At 45.0% G+C, this 16,363-nt stretch overlaps 1 protein-coding gene across 6 annotated transcripts in view; it reads left to right on the top strand.

Moving 5' to 3' along the window:
- Positions 1-16,363, top strand: part of hoxb3a (homeobox B3a) — an 84,876-nt gene that overhangs the window by 43,440 nt on the left and 25,073 nt on the right. For 4 of the 6 annotated variants that reach the window (XM_051938237.1, XM_051938240.1, XM_051938255.1 and 1 more), the window contains exon 2: positions 1,301-1,645. The gene's annotated coding sequence lies outside the window, so the exon portion shown is untranslated. Of the gene's footprint in view, positions 1-1,300; positions 1,646-10,452; positions 10,841-16,363 lie in introns of those variants that run through there. The other 2 variants (XM_051938245.1, XM_051938254.1) reach the window with 2 other exon arrangements.

Here is a 16,363-nt window from a genome sequence, read left to right as displayed (position 1 = left end):
TTTCTCGGTTCGTGGTCTTTTAATGCTTTAATGAGTGTAATTTTTGCACAACACTTTTTTCTCTCTCTCTCCTCCTATCGGTGTTTTCTGGACCGGTGCTGTGCGCGCATGTGTGTTTTATTTTTTATATATTACAAAAAGGGAGCGGGCCAGCGCCATAGCTCAAACCCTGACAACCAAATAGATAATCAACAAGACGAATGGCTTCTTTTGTAAGACGCGGCTCCCGTATTAATTTTCATTTTCTTTTCTTAGAGCAGGTATCGAAAATATAGAGCAAGAGAGGGGGAGAACGAGAAAATAGCATTCCTCTCGATGAACTTTAAACAAAAAAAGTGTGCCCCCCAAATTGGTCCGCTCGTATTCCTCGGCCCAGAGAAGATTCCCTATTACTTGTTGGTTGATTTCTCCCTGGGCCTCTTGCCACAGAAACTCCCTCTGCCCATTTATCTGTTTTCTTCCTATTTATGAAAGGCTCCTCCAGTGCACAAAAACCCGCCCTCCTATCAAACTCTACATCGAGGTGTGCTCACGCGCACAGACACTGCGCCAAAACGCGTAAAGCCTCGTGTATGGCACACACGGGCCTATGGAGCATTGCATTTGCACACATTTAAGTGTGTCGTTATTGAAATAATCCATTTCTCTGTCTTATAACATCAACCACTCTGCTCCATGACGTCTTCTCACTTTGCCAGATTACGCATTATTTCCAGCTGTTGAAAAGGAGACACGTATATATATTTCTAGATGTATTTCTGATATTGTGGAGAGCATAATACTGTGAGCTTTAACACCCCCCTCCTCCACGCACATCCACGCTGCCTCAGGCGGTGTGCACCTCTCCTCACATAAAGATAATATTTGTGTCCGAATGCTGTAATTTTCGCTACACACCGATTGTTCTACATCTGAGCATCCAAACAGTATCCACACACACATGTGCCTCCACAATAACCCCAAAAGCCCCAGAGCACTAGCAGTCCCAGTTGAAATAAATGAATTAGCGTGCGGGTTGACAACTGCGCACAATAAAATCCACCGAGGAATCCTTATTCTTTTTTTTCAGCCTCCTTTATCAGTCGAGGCCTTCTGCTGCTTCTGTGAATGGGAGCAGATTTTTTGTGTGGATGCCCCCCCAACCCAACCTTCTAGAAAAAAAAAAGTTCAGCGCCATTATTTTGCGGACAGGACAGAGGGGACGGCACCTCAAGAAAAATGCGAGAATTATACAAGAAAAATCATTAATCACTTGTTCTTCTTTAAACACTTCTTCTCCTTCTCTATTGTCATCCGGCAGCCACACACAAGACCTTCTGCCAGGAGAGAGGGAGAGGGCGAGGAACCGAGAGAGACAGACACAGGAAGAGAAAAAGAAGACGTCTTGGAAGACACCCCCCTCCCCCTCCATCCCTCCCTCTCACACACACACTCACACATAAACACTAATACACACCTCCCCTCCCCACCCATCAGCAAGCTATTTTTTACACCCCACAAGTATCCAACCATAAGAGAAAAAAAAGTTTTTTCTCCGTCATTGGAAAGAAGAAAATCCCTCCAAAGAAACTTCAACAAACCAGTGAGAGTCCTCAGAGCGCAGGAGAAGATGGCCCCGAGGTTACTGGAAGGGATGGCGTCAAAGGTAAGAGGCCTGGGAATTTAATTCTGCCTCTGCTTTCCTATCTTTAGCTCGCTTGTTTCTCCGTGTCTGATGGCTCCGTGGCGTTTTTATGGTTTTATTGCCCCCTGCGCATTTGGCGAGGTCAGGCGAAGGGGGCACTTATGGCCGTGGGGGCTTTGGTTTTTAAAGCAGGGACTTTTGGAGTGGAGTATTTGTGTTGGAAGGAGGGTGTTTTTGAGAGTGTGTGTGTTGCTTGTTTGCTGTTTTCTCTGAATTTGTGCAACTGTTTCCGCCGCGGTGTCACTTCTGCGTTTGTTTGCCACTCACGAGGCCTGAGCATCTGTTGTTGTGCGTAAAATCTCTTTGACGCACTGGATTTGTAGGAATACGTTACAGTCCACATGCAGTTTTTCTTTTTTTTTTTTTTTTAAATTAATCTGAAGGCATTTTTTTGTTTTTATTCAGTTTATATGATGCTACTGGACTATAAGGTAGAATGGGCACCTATGCAGGCTCACATAACTTGGAAAAAAAAACCAGAAATGTTGCAGCTAATGTATGACAGAAAGGCCCAAGTGAGTAATTCCTGGTTCACCCGGAGCTTATTATGCATTTTGTCTTGGCTGTGTTGCTGTGGTTAAGGCCTATAGCTTTTAATGAGGTACTGCGCGTGTGTGTTTTGTTCGCCAGGTGCAAACACGCTTCAGAGACAGCGGTGGGAATATGAATAATACCACGTTCAATTGGAGAGAAGGATGCAGGGGGAGGAGGGAGGGCGAGAAAGAAAAATTAAAAGAACTGGGGGGAGCGCTGGTTAATGGATACTCTCTCGGTTGCGCTCCAAAACAATTTACCTCGAAAACAAACGATCTGCGAGGTTTTCCAAATGAACTGCGAACGATCGCCGCTCGCCGTGCGCGCTCAGGCCTCTGGGATCTGCTCAGCCGACCGGTGAGGGCGGCCTGAGGAAGCGCACTCACTTCTGTTTGACCTCTTCAGAAATCAATCTTCCAGGGATTAAAAATAAGAGGGAGGCCGTTCAGGTGGAGGGGGACGGGGCCGCGGCGTGATGCGGAAAGTAAGAGAAACAAATGACAGAAATACAAGCGGCGAGTATCAGAGAGAAGGTAAGAACAGGGAGAGAGAAGGAGGAGAAATCGATGGCCATGCAGGGACAGCGGAATAGCCAAGCTGCGGACACGGAGGGTTCAAACAGGGGGCACGTTTTTCTGACCGATGAGGTCCACTGGCTCTGAAGTCAGAGGCTGACCCGTGGTTACCCCCCTCCCTCACACACACCACACCTACCCCCACTACTCCTGGCCTCCCTTGACCCCACAAGGTTGCTGGACCCTCCGCTCCCTCGGACATTCCCAGACCTCCGGAGCCCCCGGGCCACTTAGTCATAAGGCCGAGTTCAGGGCACTGTAACCCGGGGGCACGGCAGCGATATCTCCGCTCCCACAGCCAGACGGACACACAGACGAGCCGTCCACCGCAGGGGTCAGCTCCAGGCCACTGCTGACTGTCACTGAATCTAGGCTGTACTGAGGGGGCTGGATGAAACCAGTTCACAAACATCTGCAAACGTGTCTTTCTAATTTAGAGCAGAGGTGTCAGGTTGTGGTTCTACTGTCATTTAAGAACAGTTTGTTCCTCTCACTGCTGTAGGATCCAGTGAGACATTCTGAATGTTGTACAGTCAGTCTGGTCTGTGAGACTGGAACGGACAAAATGTTCAGTCTGATGCTGCACAGCTTTAGGACAGACTTAGACCTTGGTGTAAACAAAACCTGCCCTCCTGACCGCCAGCTGAGAAACTGCTGAGCAGGCTTTTAACTTCCTGCTCCAGTTCTGCTCCCATATCACTACAAAGCATTAAGGAGGAGAATCCAGCTTTGGTTTGGTGAAAATTCAAAACATGGCACGGCGATATGATGGTTTATAGCAGCTGATGATCAGAAATGGAGCAGATTTCTTACAGCACAGTGACAGTGGGATTCTATTATTTATCAGTACTGGGCTGCTGGTTATTTTCCAGTAATCTGACCTGCAGCTGGCTGCTGGTGTGCTGATGTGAGCCTCATCAGAGGAACATAAAGGCAAAATGCTGCTGGCCAGTTTGGTTCCACTTTTCTTTAACTGCTATAGAATACTTCCTGTTCAGAGTATGTTTCATGTTATATTTCCACCATAAGAAATGCAGCATTCAACAGCAGTTTATGTGATTTCAAGCATTTCAAGCCACCGGTGGGACTAAAATTACACTCAGCAGCTGTGCAGAGGAGCCAGTCAGCCTCCAAACACACCAGAATGACTAACAAGAAGAATAACAACAAGAGAATTAAAATAGTCAGCTATAGGTCAGATATTTTCACATCACATGCAGCATATTTAACAAAGAAATGATGCTCTGCACTCATGTACCTCAGTGACCCTAAAGGCCTCTGTAGTGGGAACAGAAGTAAAACTTTTATTGTCTTGTCACCTTGCTACCTGACCATCTCCTTAAACGATCCATATATTTGACATATTACAGTCATTAGAAGTCAATAAAACCGGCCCTTTTGCATCATGAGGAACCTTGACTCTCAGATATTCTACATCTTGTGTAAATTGCAGAAGGATGAGCTGCATACGGTGCATCTTCTTGCAGATAGATTGTTTAACGTGTGTTAGCCGTGCACATAAACACTGTATGGATCAGTTACATGCTACAGAGCAGGTGTGGAAAAGGTCCAGATGTGTCTAATCCCTCTTATTTAGATGTTTCTCCTTCAGATAGTTCTATCTGTGACAACTTACCCAAAGAAGTCCACTTACAGCAGATAAGATGCTACAACACCATCATTCACAATAGTGTAAGAGCAGAAAGGTCAGAGGTCACAGTACCTGATATTCTGAGGGTTATTGGAAATCTTTAGGAGCTGACGTCAATACATAGCACAGAGTGAAACCGTTTTCTCTTTGTCTTATAGAGGATGCTTTGCAAATTAAGCTCAGACTCATGAACTGAATCGTACAAAAATCCAAACAACCGTAAAATGATTCAAAAGAAAACTGACAATATTTCCATCAAAACACAAACTTGATTCAGATCTGACTCCAACTTTCAAACATGGTGCAATAAGGAGAAACATTAAGTAAGGAATCCACAGATGTGTAAAAAAAAAAAAACTACACAGATGAATACACAACTATAGCAACAACAAGACAGACCTACAGGAACAGAGTGGATGACACTGATGAGTTTATCCTCAAAGTTTATGATGGAGAATGAAAAAACAATTGTTTAATTTAGGTTAGATTTCTGTTAATCTCAGGATAAACTAGTGTGTCCAAAGCTTCCTAACAGGCTGCTATGCACCAATAAAAGCCAAGATGGTTCAAATCACAGCACAAATAAGCAAACCATGTGACAGAAAAGGCATTCAGTGTGTTTGTGAGACCTTAAAGATGCATTTCGGTGAGAAATGTTGCAGTCAGATGACAATATCATAAATATACGACTAAAACTATGGAACACATTGATGCTAGCTGTACTTCTCAGTGATTTACAGGAGATGCTGTGCAGCAGCTGATCAAGTTTCTCACGCTGAAACCTTGAATGGAGCTAATGCAATTTCTACCCCGAGCTCATGCAGGTTCATTAAAAACACGCTGGTTAAATTAAAACTGTGGCTGGCCTGCTGCTGTAGGAGCACGCTGAGCTTTTATCCAGTGAAAGCAGACATCCCTGCGTTCTGTGATTCCTGCTCCTCTACCAGGCTAAGTGTTGTTTTCTCTGCAGCTTTATCACTTAGTCCTGATGCTCGGCTCCATCCAAAAGGAGATTTGTTTTTGTAATCTCAGTGGGATTAGCAGTTAAATAGCTGTAAAGTGAAAGCAGCAGCAGCAGGAGGTCAGGGGGAGGCAGATCTCACTCAGACCTGCTGCACTTCCACACGGAGGAGGGACTTTTTCTGATTTCTGAACTAAATGCAGCTTTGGCACTGTGAGCTGCAGGCTTTAAAGGGTCACAACACTCCCATGGACACGCACTCTAACATGCATGGCACCAGTGTGTCTCCAGTGTGTGCGTGCATGTGCTCAGTGGTTCCCAAACTGGCACTCACACAACCCAAACACAACTAACTTCTCTCTCTCTCTGGCCCGGGGAGTCTCGCGGTGGTTTGCTAATTGCCAGACAAATCGCCCGCGTGTTTTTCCCTCTCCTTCCTCTTCTGGTTGCTTCCGTGTTGCCCGAGAAATTTATTATAATTCTGGAGAGCGCGAGGAGCCGAGGAGGTCACGGTGCAGGCGCGCGGGCTGCAGGAGGAGGTCGTCACGAGAGATATATGGCTGCCAGGCTGTGTGTGTGTGTGTGTGTGTGTGTGTGTGTGTGTGTGTGTGTGTGTGTGTGTGTGTGTGTGTGTGTGTGTGTGTGTGTGTGTGTGTGTGTGCGCGCCATTTAAAAGTGGACACGTATTAAGTATTAAAAAGAGAGCCAAATAATGGCTGCCAAGTTGCAGCACGCGCACACAGTTTCTTTTTGGAGGCGGGTTGTGGGAGTTCAGATCTGTGGCGTGTCTGGTTAGTCAGTGGATATTCTACATGTTCAGGCAGTTATTTTAAATAATTAGGCAAATTAATAACTCGCTTTAATATAGTTTTATCCCAGAGAAACGAAGAATTTAAAACAACTAATTGCAAGTCTCTGGATTTTTTAATAAGAAAGACCTTTAAGTCCAAAACTATGAGTGATAAAATGATGAATTCTACAGTCAGATTTAAAAAAATAAATAAATTTCATATCTACAGTTAAATCACAGCTGGATCATTGTGAGGTCCTGTCTCTGATCATAAATACATTAGAATAATGAACAAAGGCCAGAAATGCCGGTTTGTGACACTTAGAATCCAGTCTCCCTCACTGTAAAGTCATGCAGCTGCTGCTCAGCGTTCGGATCCATGATGCTGCATTAGCCTCCACTACAGTGTGATGATCCTAAAGCATTGTGCTCATATCCGTTAGATGTGAGTGATAAATAGGCTTCTGTGGCCCGTATGACTAATGGCGCAGCATTAGGCCCGTACACGCGCATTGATACTGCAGGATTAACCAACCTCTCTTTACCTTTTTACTTCAATATCCTAATGGCAAAGACGCACCGGCTGCTGGTATAAAATATAACCGAGCTGCAGTAACGAGCTGTGGGCAGCAGAATGGGAGACACAATAGACTACAGGTCGGGTTGGTTTATTATGGGGCGCTTTGTCGAAGATTATGGGATGGAAGAATTCATAGATACAAAAATAAACAGGAAAATAAGAAACTGAACACTGGAAGTCGTTAATTTGGACGTGAACTTGCGTTTAATTTCACAATAATGATGCCGAATACGAAAAAACAGAATCCTAAGACGCGCAAAAACAATAACATTTTAACTATAGTTCGTGAAGAATATGCTACTGATCATTATTTATACGCAGAATAGACACGGTTTGCAAAATGTTTCCTCCAGCATGTGTCTACAGTTAATTTAAATGCTGCATTAAGAACAAATTACAGTTCATATGAAGGCACAAAAGCTCAAGATTACATGAGGAGTTCTGTCTGTTATTTTAGGAATCAAAGCGCAGTGATTCACTGAGCGCTTAAACCAACAGAAGTGGTGTCCATGTGAGGATGTAAAACACAGAAAGTGGAATTGATTCTGTACTGTAACGCTGCAGGGCTCTCTCTGAGGCTGTACTAAGTTAACAACAGTGCAGGCAGTTCCAAGGCTGCTCCAAACTCATTGATCCAGTCAAGTCTGACAACAAAACGAGTCAAACAGCAGCTGATTAAAATGCACCGGATCTGCTGCTTAAAGGCGGGTTCTCATAAAGGATTCCAATGTCCAGATCCTGCCTCTGTCATAAAAAGAATCAAACACTCATCAGAGAGTCCAAACTTACAGATGCATTTAAAAAAAATCAACAACAATGTGTCAGATGGGATTGATTTGGAGATGTCATTTTACGCACACGCTTTTATACAGATATATACAAGGACAGAATAATGCAGGAGGGTGTGCGAGGGTTCTACCGGCCGGGGAAGTCTCCGGTGTAATCCCACAACGGAGGGAAGACCTCACGTCTCGCGCAGGAGAAGAATATATTTCAAAAACCGGTTGTGCGCGTGCTGCCGTCCTGAGACAGATTTACGAGCCGCAGTAAAAGGCGAGATGTCGGGGCTTGGTAAATCAATCTCCCTCTCTCTGCTGCTGTCTCTCTGCTTTCTCTCTCTCTCACACACATCACCGTGGCCTCAGCGCAGCATATAACAACAATAATAATAGTAATAATAATAATAATAATAATAATAATAATAATAGATTCTGCAGTGGTCCAATATTTAACCACTTAATCACGTCTTGGACACTTTAATTTTACGGCCATTCTCCATCTTAACAAAGAGACATTTTCAGTTTCTCTCCTTTTATTCAAAGCCTAGTTAATCATTAACAAGGTGGAAGAATCTACCTGTCCTAATCCATCACGGACCAAGAGACCCCCAAGACCCCCCCATCACTTCACTGACTGCCTCTTAGCAGCTATTATTCTGCACTTAGCTGATAAATGTTGGAATAACCATTTTAATGTCTAGAATGAATGAATCCCGCAGAGCTGCGTGATGCTGGATGTTTGCTTTTCTCTCAGTGTTTCAGTTATCAGCAGGTTAAAGATGTGAAGTTTTGCTCCTGTTGTTTTGGTTTCATCATATTCGTGTGTTGAATTGTTCAGACATTCCTTTCTGTCAGATGGCTTCAGTTTACTCTCAGTTAAGTCCTAATGGTTTAGCTGCACCACTCTCGTCGTGTTTCTTCCTGGTTGCTCCTCAGCCGTCAGAATTCGGAAGTTGAGGCTCTTGAAACGGTTCTGTGTGGGGTAATAGCTTCGCATGTGGCTGTGCCAAGTTTCCAGAGCTGAGTCGCGTCGCTGTTGTCAGGCCGGCCCAGGTCTCCGCTGCTACTTATCTTAGCTGTTGTTTCACACTGTGATTGCTGTAATTTATGGCCGTCATTAAAGACGCCATCATCACCACTGCAAATGTTTGATTTCAATCTTGTTGTGGGTAAAAATCTCAGGGAAGAGCCGCGGTGCTCGGAATGCAACTTTAAAGGACTCTGTGTGCGCTTTTTCCCCTCTGCGCATCACAAAGAAGTCATAAATAAATAAATGAGCACCAATGTGCTGCTCTGATAATAGCTCCACAACCACATTTCTTTCGTTATTGTTAATTATTTTTTATGTTGTTGTCATGTTGTGGGTTGTATTTTTAGAGACAAAAGCTCAAAACAAACCAGTTTTTCTGCTTTTATCCAACCACAGAGGAGCTGCTGCGTCTTTTACTCCCTTCTCTCTTCTTCTGCTGATTTTGGAATTAAATATAAAACTGGTTTAGTGTTAACAGATGAAGACTGCAGCAGCAAATGGTAAAAAGAGGAGCCTCAGTATATTATGTAGCTGAAGGATGAGGAGCAGATTCAGATTTATTGGAGAGTCTCCTGCTCCTGTGAGGAGAAGCTTCGCGTCTTGAGGCTGCTGCGGCCCATTCTTTGACCTTGAAGTGTTTCTTGTTTGCTACTCAGCAGCTAGGTTAGCCCTGTTCCTGCCTCCCAGCCCCGACACTCATTTTTTCTCTTCTTCTTCACGTCTCGGGCTCCATTGTTCTGCTGGAGGCGACTGGAGCTGTGGCACCGTGCGCCAAAAGGATTCCATCGGTCTATTGTTGCTGCCCTACACGGCCTCACGGCGGGGGTTTTGTCTCTCCGTTGTTTCCTCGTCTGTTTCTCACTCTCTCCTTCTTTTTTCTTTTCGTCTTAGCATCTCTCTGTTTTTGCAATATCTCTCTTTTCTTCCTCTGCTACTTGCCCGATGTTCCCACCTCATAAATAAACGAATTACAGCTCAGGAGAACTTATTAATGGGATAAAATAAGCCTCGCGTTTGGACAATTTAGTCTAAATAAAATACTAAATATTAAATTCCGATTCAAACTATCACATAAAGCTGAGGAGAAAGGCCCGGCCTGTGTTCCGTTTTTATTTTTTTTGAATTTCCTGCCACCTCACATTTCGATGCGCAGCGTGCATTTATAATTATTAAACAAACTATTTGGCGTGATTTGTTTCCACGCTGACGCGGTTGGAGGGAGTCTTTCAGGCTGTTAAATATTTAGTTTAGCTCCAGGACGCGCGGAAAGCTCTGACACCGAGCGGGAGAAATAAACTCTGATGTGCAGGCACAATGTGAGATAAATTATTCTCGTGCTTTGCGCCGTCATCATCGAATATTTCCTATTGCTGAAAACAGATCCATTGAAATATAAGACAGGACAGAATAAGGAATCCCCCTTGTTCGGCCGACTGACGGCGAGCTGAGGAAGAGATGACAGTGAGGAATAACAAAGAAAGAGTCTGAGGCGTGCAGTCATTTTTAAAAAACGAACATAGTCGGTGACAATCATCTTTTATCAGTCCCTGTGTGTGTATGTGTCACGGGCCTACCCCTGCTTTACCTTACTTTTTCTAGCACACACTCACACACAGAAACACACACCACTCCACTGGAAAGTCAACACAACTGCTCTGCTTTTGTTTTCATGTTCATTTGGACTCTTTTACGCACGGCTCCGGATGGGTCCCACAAACGGAGAGGCGCACAGATTCCCCACCACCACCTCCACAGACCCCCCCACTGCCACCCCCAAGACACCCCCTCCCGACCAACACGTCACGTGATTCATTAAATAATTAATGCAGAGGTTGCAGAACAGATATGTATTCGTCAGGAATAGAACGGTAAGACATGGTGCTGCTCCGGTGTGTGTTGTGTGCCTGACGTGGAAAATTCAACTGTCCTTTCAAAAAAAAAAAATACAAGCCCCCCTATAGCAGCGGAGAGAGGGGGGAGAGAGAGAGAAAAAAGAGAGAGAGGGAGAGAAGGGAGAAGAGGAGACACTGAGAAACGCCAACAGAGAGAGAGAGAGGAAGAGAAAAGAGAGAAGGAGGCTGCAATAAAACAAATTTGGACGGGTGTGCGTCTTGCGGGTCGTTGTGGACACCGTGAGTATTGCGGAAGGAAGGGGACTGCATGGGGGGAAACCACTCTTCTTCCTCATCTTCTACGCCGCTGCGCCGCCTTCGCCCGCATCCCTCTCACTGAATCATAGGCTATTTTAACAACGTGGTAAATATGCCCAAAAAATACCCATCTTTCGCCGTGTTTTCTCATCGTGCATGTTGCTGTCGTGTTGTTTACACATCACCCCCCACCCATCATCATCAGCCATTGTTTATAGGCTGGAGCTGCGGCCGCTGCCTGCAGACCGGAGAGAGAGAGAGAGAGAGAGAGGGAGCAGAGCGATGCTAGCCGGTGGCTGTTTAGATTTTAAGACGCACTCGGATATTCTTCCCCATCTTTCTCCCATCACCTCCTGTCTTCCTCTACATCTCTCTCTATCTGCCTGACTCTCTGTCCATCCCTCCCTCTCCCTTCCCCTCTCTCTCCTCTCTTTTTTCTCTCCCAGCCAGCTACTTCTCTTGATTTATAGTGAGGCAGGGTGTCAGCGTGCGGCCGGGGCTGCCATTGTGTGTTTGTGAGGGAGTGCTGTTGTTTATGGCGCTGCCCGCGATAAATCATGTTTCCCTCCGCTGTGGGAAGACGGAGGGGAAAAATGACGGTCGATGGACCGATGATGCACCGGAACGAGGAAGAAGAAGGAGAGGAGGAAGAGATCTCGCCTCGGCTTCCACTGGCTCCTCTTCCTCCTTCCTCTGTGTTCCGGCTCTGTTTCTCCTCCTTCTCTGCCCTCACTCACACCCCTCCGCTTTTTTCCCTTACACTTGATTATGACTCGGGGTGTTTTCTTCTTTCCCTACATCAGTGTGACACCGGCTGGCTGTGGCTCTGGGTCTTGAATTACTGCGGCGACCAATTAACGGGAGATTTGTTTAAATTTGGCACACCGGGCACGCCTCGGCCGCCATGAAATCTCATAAAAAATGAGCTGCCGGCCAGGAAAATCTCATCTACCTAGCCAGGAGGTGTGAATGAATCCAAGTAGCTCAGCCAGGGGAGTCAGGCTGGAGCTGTAAATGACGCCGGTTCGACTCCACGGCTTCTCAAGCACAATTAGGCCCGTGGTTTAAAGTGAAATGCAGTCATTACGCTGCTTTCTGCACTGACTGAAGCTGTCCAGGGAGAATCAGCTTGGCTTTGGAATTCATACCGGCTTTATTTATGTCACCAAAACTCCCTGTGAATCCTCTGCTGCTGGTAGTAGTATTTAAAGGAGACCAGAGGTGCTTTAGCGCCGTCTAATTTCACTTTACGCACAAACCCAGACTTTGCACCGACACCGGGTTCATTTTTAGATGTTTTTATTCCTCCATCTCGCTGCCTGCATTTTCTTCCCAACGTGTTTTCTTTGGATGCCTGCTGGAATGGAGCTGGTCGCCATTATTCATGTCAGCACTCAGTGTCTCTGTCTTTGCTCAAATCCTTCACCGTGAATCAGACCTTCTTCTTTTTAAAAAAAAAAAAAAACGAAAATTAGATGCAGAGATGGGAGGATTCATCCCCCCTTTTTTTTAAAAAAAAAGCTGCATGTTTATATCCAAAACTATCCGGTATCAGATTCTGTTGCTCTACGGAAAGTCTAACGCAATCACTGGAGAAAACACTGTGCTTCCATTTTTAGCTTTTCCCCCATTGCCAGTAGAGAAGCCAGTGGGGTGGAGGGAGGAAGGGGTGTGTGTGTGTGGGAGGGTAAACGTTATTTCATCGGCTAACCTCATAACTCACTATAGTATGTGATGCTTGTTGTTTTGGTGTGAAGCCAGCTGGTAACACATGCAAAGTGCAATAATTACAGAGTGGCAGAGGAGGACCATGAACGCAGCATTGGAGGGATTTATTGCAAACAAACAACACAGGAGAGTGAGACAAACTCACAGGTATTATTGCATATTTATGAACAAAACTAGAGCTTCATGCACTGATGGATGGATGGATGGATGGATGGATGGATGGATGGATGGATGGAAGTGCACCATTACAATTTACAATCACATTTCTGAGGCTGGACTCTCCCCCTGCCTCTCTCCCCCCCGTGTCTCCCCCTGCTCGGCCATCACTCCCAGTGTAAACCTTAGTGTAACCAAATTAGAGCGGCTCCGCGGCTTCCCATCCCATAATAATGGCAGCAGCAGCACGAGGCAGCGCTGTTCAGAATGTGTATTCCTGCTGTCCGCCGCCGTGTCAGAAACAATATCTCGCCTCATTTCTGTGGATGGAGAAGCAGAGATGGAAAAGAGGGGGAGGCGGGCTGTGTGTGTGTGGGTGACATGATTTCTTTCCTCTCTTTTTTTCATAAATGCATTTATAAATTTATATATTTCACCGGGTGGCTCCACTTCCTATCTGATTTGGTTGACATGGAAGCATTGGGGATGTGTTTCCAAACAGGAGGCGGGTCAGTGCGAGCAAATTAGTCAAATCACAAATTTTTAAAAAAGTGTTGCATTAAAAATGAGTCACAGAGCTGAAGGCAACACGACAGCAGCAGCAGCAGCGTTGGTTTATCTTATCTTATCCCAGGCATGTGTCCACTGCTAAGTGTGTTTTGTCTGGCGAGATAATTCCACATCAAACCCAACTGAAATAGTTCAAATATTTGAAACGGTGTTGAGAAATGATATCACTCCCTGTCTGACATCCATTCTCGCTGCAGGAGGAGAGTTTCAGCTCCTGTGAGGCCTCGGTGCTCTCCACTGTCTGTGGATCCACGCTAGTGCGCGAGTTTTTATTTTAGAACCCACATGTGAGGAGGCGTGTTGGTCACTAGTGAAAAACTGAGCATTAACGTGCACGGTTCTGAGCTGTGGCTTCTATTGTGGCGCCACAAACTGAAATAATTGAGGCTGGAATTAATGTTTAGCCCGAAAGCTGCTGCAGGACAAAGGCAGCATTATCAGCTCATTGTGGCATCAGCAGAATGAAGGAGGCAGCTGGAAAACAGACAGAGGGCTATCTAGTCCCTGTGTGCTGTTTTATAGATTAAAATAGTCTGATTTTTGTTGAACCAGTGCATGGAATTAGCCTCTTGGCCAGATAGGCTATTTGAAAAAGCACGCTGTTGTTCTTAATTGCCACTTTTACGCATTTAACTATTCAAATGTGGTGTCTCTCGCATGCAAAAATACATATTCAATATCAGTACGACGTGTCTTTTTGACAGATATTCTGCTTTCTATCGATGTGACCGTTCTGCTTGTTTCCTGTGGCACGTTTCTGGATCAAATACTTCAAAAAAATACGGCTCATACGCACAAAAAATATTACGATTTCGCTCGTATTTACCGCGATCGTTTACAGCAAATGGTCAAAGACAAGGTCGGTGCAGACCCACGCGTCTGAAAGACACGCGTGGAAGCAAGCAGGCACGCGGACAAGACTCCACACAAGGCGCATCTTCCCACTCAGTGCTGAGACTGGCAGCCATATTGTCTGCTTCACTGTTCTTTTTCCCACACAGAAAAGAGCTGAAGCGCGTAAAGCGACCGTTTGGATAAATGAGGAGGAAATCTCTGCCATTTAATTTAGAAAAACCCCGTATTTTCACTTTAAGTGCATATTTAATTAAATATAAACCAGATTCAGAGATACAGCATTTCATATGAACATTATATTGTTATATTAGCAAAACCCAGAGCTTGGATATGAGCAGCTACCTCAAAGCGCCTGGTTCTTTTCTGCGATAATACGGAAAAGAAAAAAAATCATAAAAATACGGCTGAAAATAAAATACAAGGACAGAGATAAAGCGCAATGTAACGTGAAATTAATATTTTTTAGAAAAGCAAAACGTCTTTTCATTAAAATGCCTGGCGTAATGTGGTCCAAACATGCAAATAAAAATAAAGGTGCACAAAAATCAAACTAAAAATAAATAAATTCTAAAAACAGAAGCCTTTAAACGGTGGAAATAAATCCAATGAACGAAATAGCACTCTAGACTGGAACCGAAAACGTCTCCTACATCCATAAGTCTGGTGCTTACTGCTGAAAGCCGCCTTCAGCTGCTAATAAAACGCTGCGGAGTGATTCAACATTAAGGTTTTTACGCGCGAAGCTTTAATAGTTGCTCGCAGAAAAAAGAGGTTTAATTTTTGGGGGTGGAATAAAGTGAAACGGGTGAAAAAAAGAAAGAAAGAAAAAGAGGAAAAGCCTTTAGGAGCATTGAGAGGGCTTGGAGCTCTGGATTCTTCGAAAACAGTCAGACATAAATCAGAGGTTCGGCTCGGCCTCATAAATCTGCAGCCGCTGGACGTTAACGAGAGAAAGATTTAAGTGGCGTTAACAAAACGCGTTAGGATGCGCGTAAATCACCCAGTTATTACTATTATTATTATTATTGTTATTATTATTATTTAGCCTAACTTGCCATCATATCTCCTACACGCTGTAGATCCAGTCTCGCGCTCCAGGTACTTCCCAGGCTCTTCCTCTCGCGGAGATGATTACCAGTTCGGAAATAAATCAATAAGAAGCCTTCGCGCTAATTTATAATCGTCTGCGCTCGGGCAGTGATTCAAAGCTGGTGAAAAATGAGCGGCTGAAACCGTATCCAGAGCCCCGGAGCTGAGCCTTTTTCCCCCTCCCTGCTCCTCCTCACTCCAAATTCAAGCAGGCCGGAGAGGCAGCACGCAGGAGAGCGATAAGAAGAGAGCACCGAGCAGGAACCACAGAGGAGGGGACCGGAGCCGAGCCCATTTCCCTCCTTCGCCGCTCTTTGTTTTTATCAAAGCCAGAACAAACTCAAATACCAGCTTTGCTTTGGTGTGATTGAACTTCTCTCTCTCTCTCTCAGCCTCTCTCTCTTCCTCGCTTTATCTCCCTCAGTTTTTTATTGCGTGTGAGTGTGCGCATGGTAGAGGGCATGTCTATACGCGTGGGCAGATAACACAAATGCACGCACACGCAGGGAGAGATAGAAGGAAATCAAAGCCAAGTGCATTTGCGTGAGATGAATTTGGTCTCAAAATGTTTGCAGCTAATAGGACAGGAGCGCGCACAAAAAAAATGCAAAAATAAAGTTTTAGAATCCAGAATTCAGCTAAATGTCCCAATAATCTACATCTGTGTCGCTCTGACAATAACTTAAATACAAAATATATCCTCCAAATACTTCCTGAGAATTTGTAAAGGCCTAATTGTGAAATTAAAACAGCTGCTCTGACTTTGGTTCCATTTCTGGTCACCATGTGAGGGTTTCAGCAACATTTGATTACAGAAATGGTCAGTTTATTTTCATCCACTGCCTGCTAAAATAGAACAATTCGCTCAAAGTTTGTTTAGATTAATGTTGCATTTTTTCACCGCATTCTGTTTGAATAATGACCATTTCTCAGTTTTGACTCTAGTTCGCCCAAATCGACCACTGAACGTGTAAACAAGCGGCGGAAACGGCTCCCCGTGTGAACGCGCAGGGTCAAATCACAGCGGACTCTCTGCTCTTCTTCCCCTCTTCTCCCTTCTTCCTCTCCTCTGATCGCGCTCAGTTTGACGCCATGTAATAACCAACATCTGGCCCTGGCGCAGGCAGGACGGACAGGCAGGTCAAGCTGAAGCTCGCTAGCCCCCTGGTGCACCTCAACCACACTCCCCCATTGGACAGGAACAAGAACCAGAACCCCCCTCTCCCCCTCC

Source organism: Acanthochromis polyacanthus, chromosome 2, assembly GCF_021347895.1.
Source record: "Acanthochromis polyacanthus isolate Apoly-LR-REF ecotype Palm Island chromosome 2, KAUST_Apoly_ChrSc, whole genome shotgun sequence".
In the NCBI taxonomy this organism is placed as follows: domain Eukaryota; kingdom Metazoa; phylum Chordata; class Actinopteri; family Pomacentridae; genus Acanthochromis; species Acanthochromis polyacanthus.
This window is presented reverse-complemented; position numbering and strand designations above follow the sequence as displayed.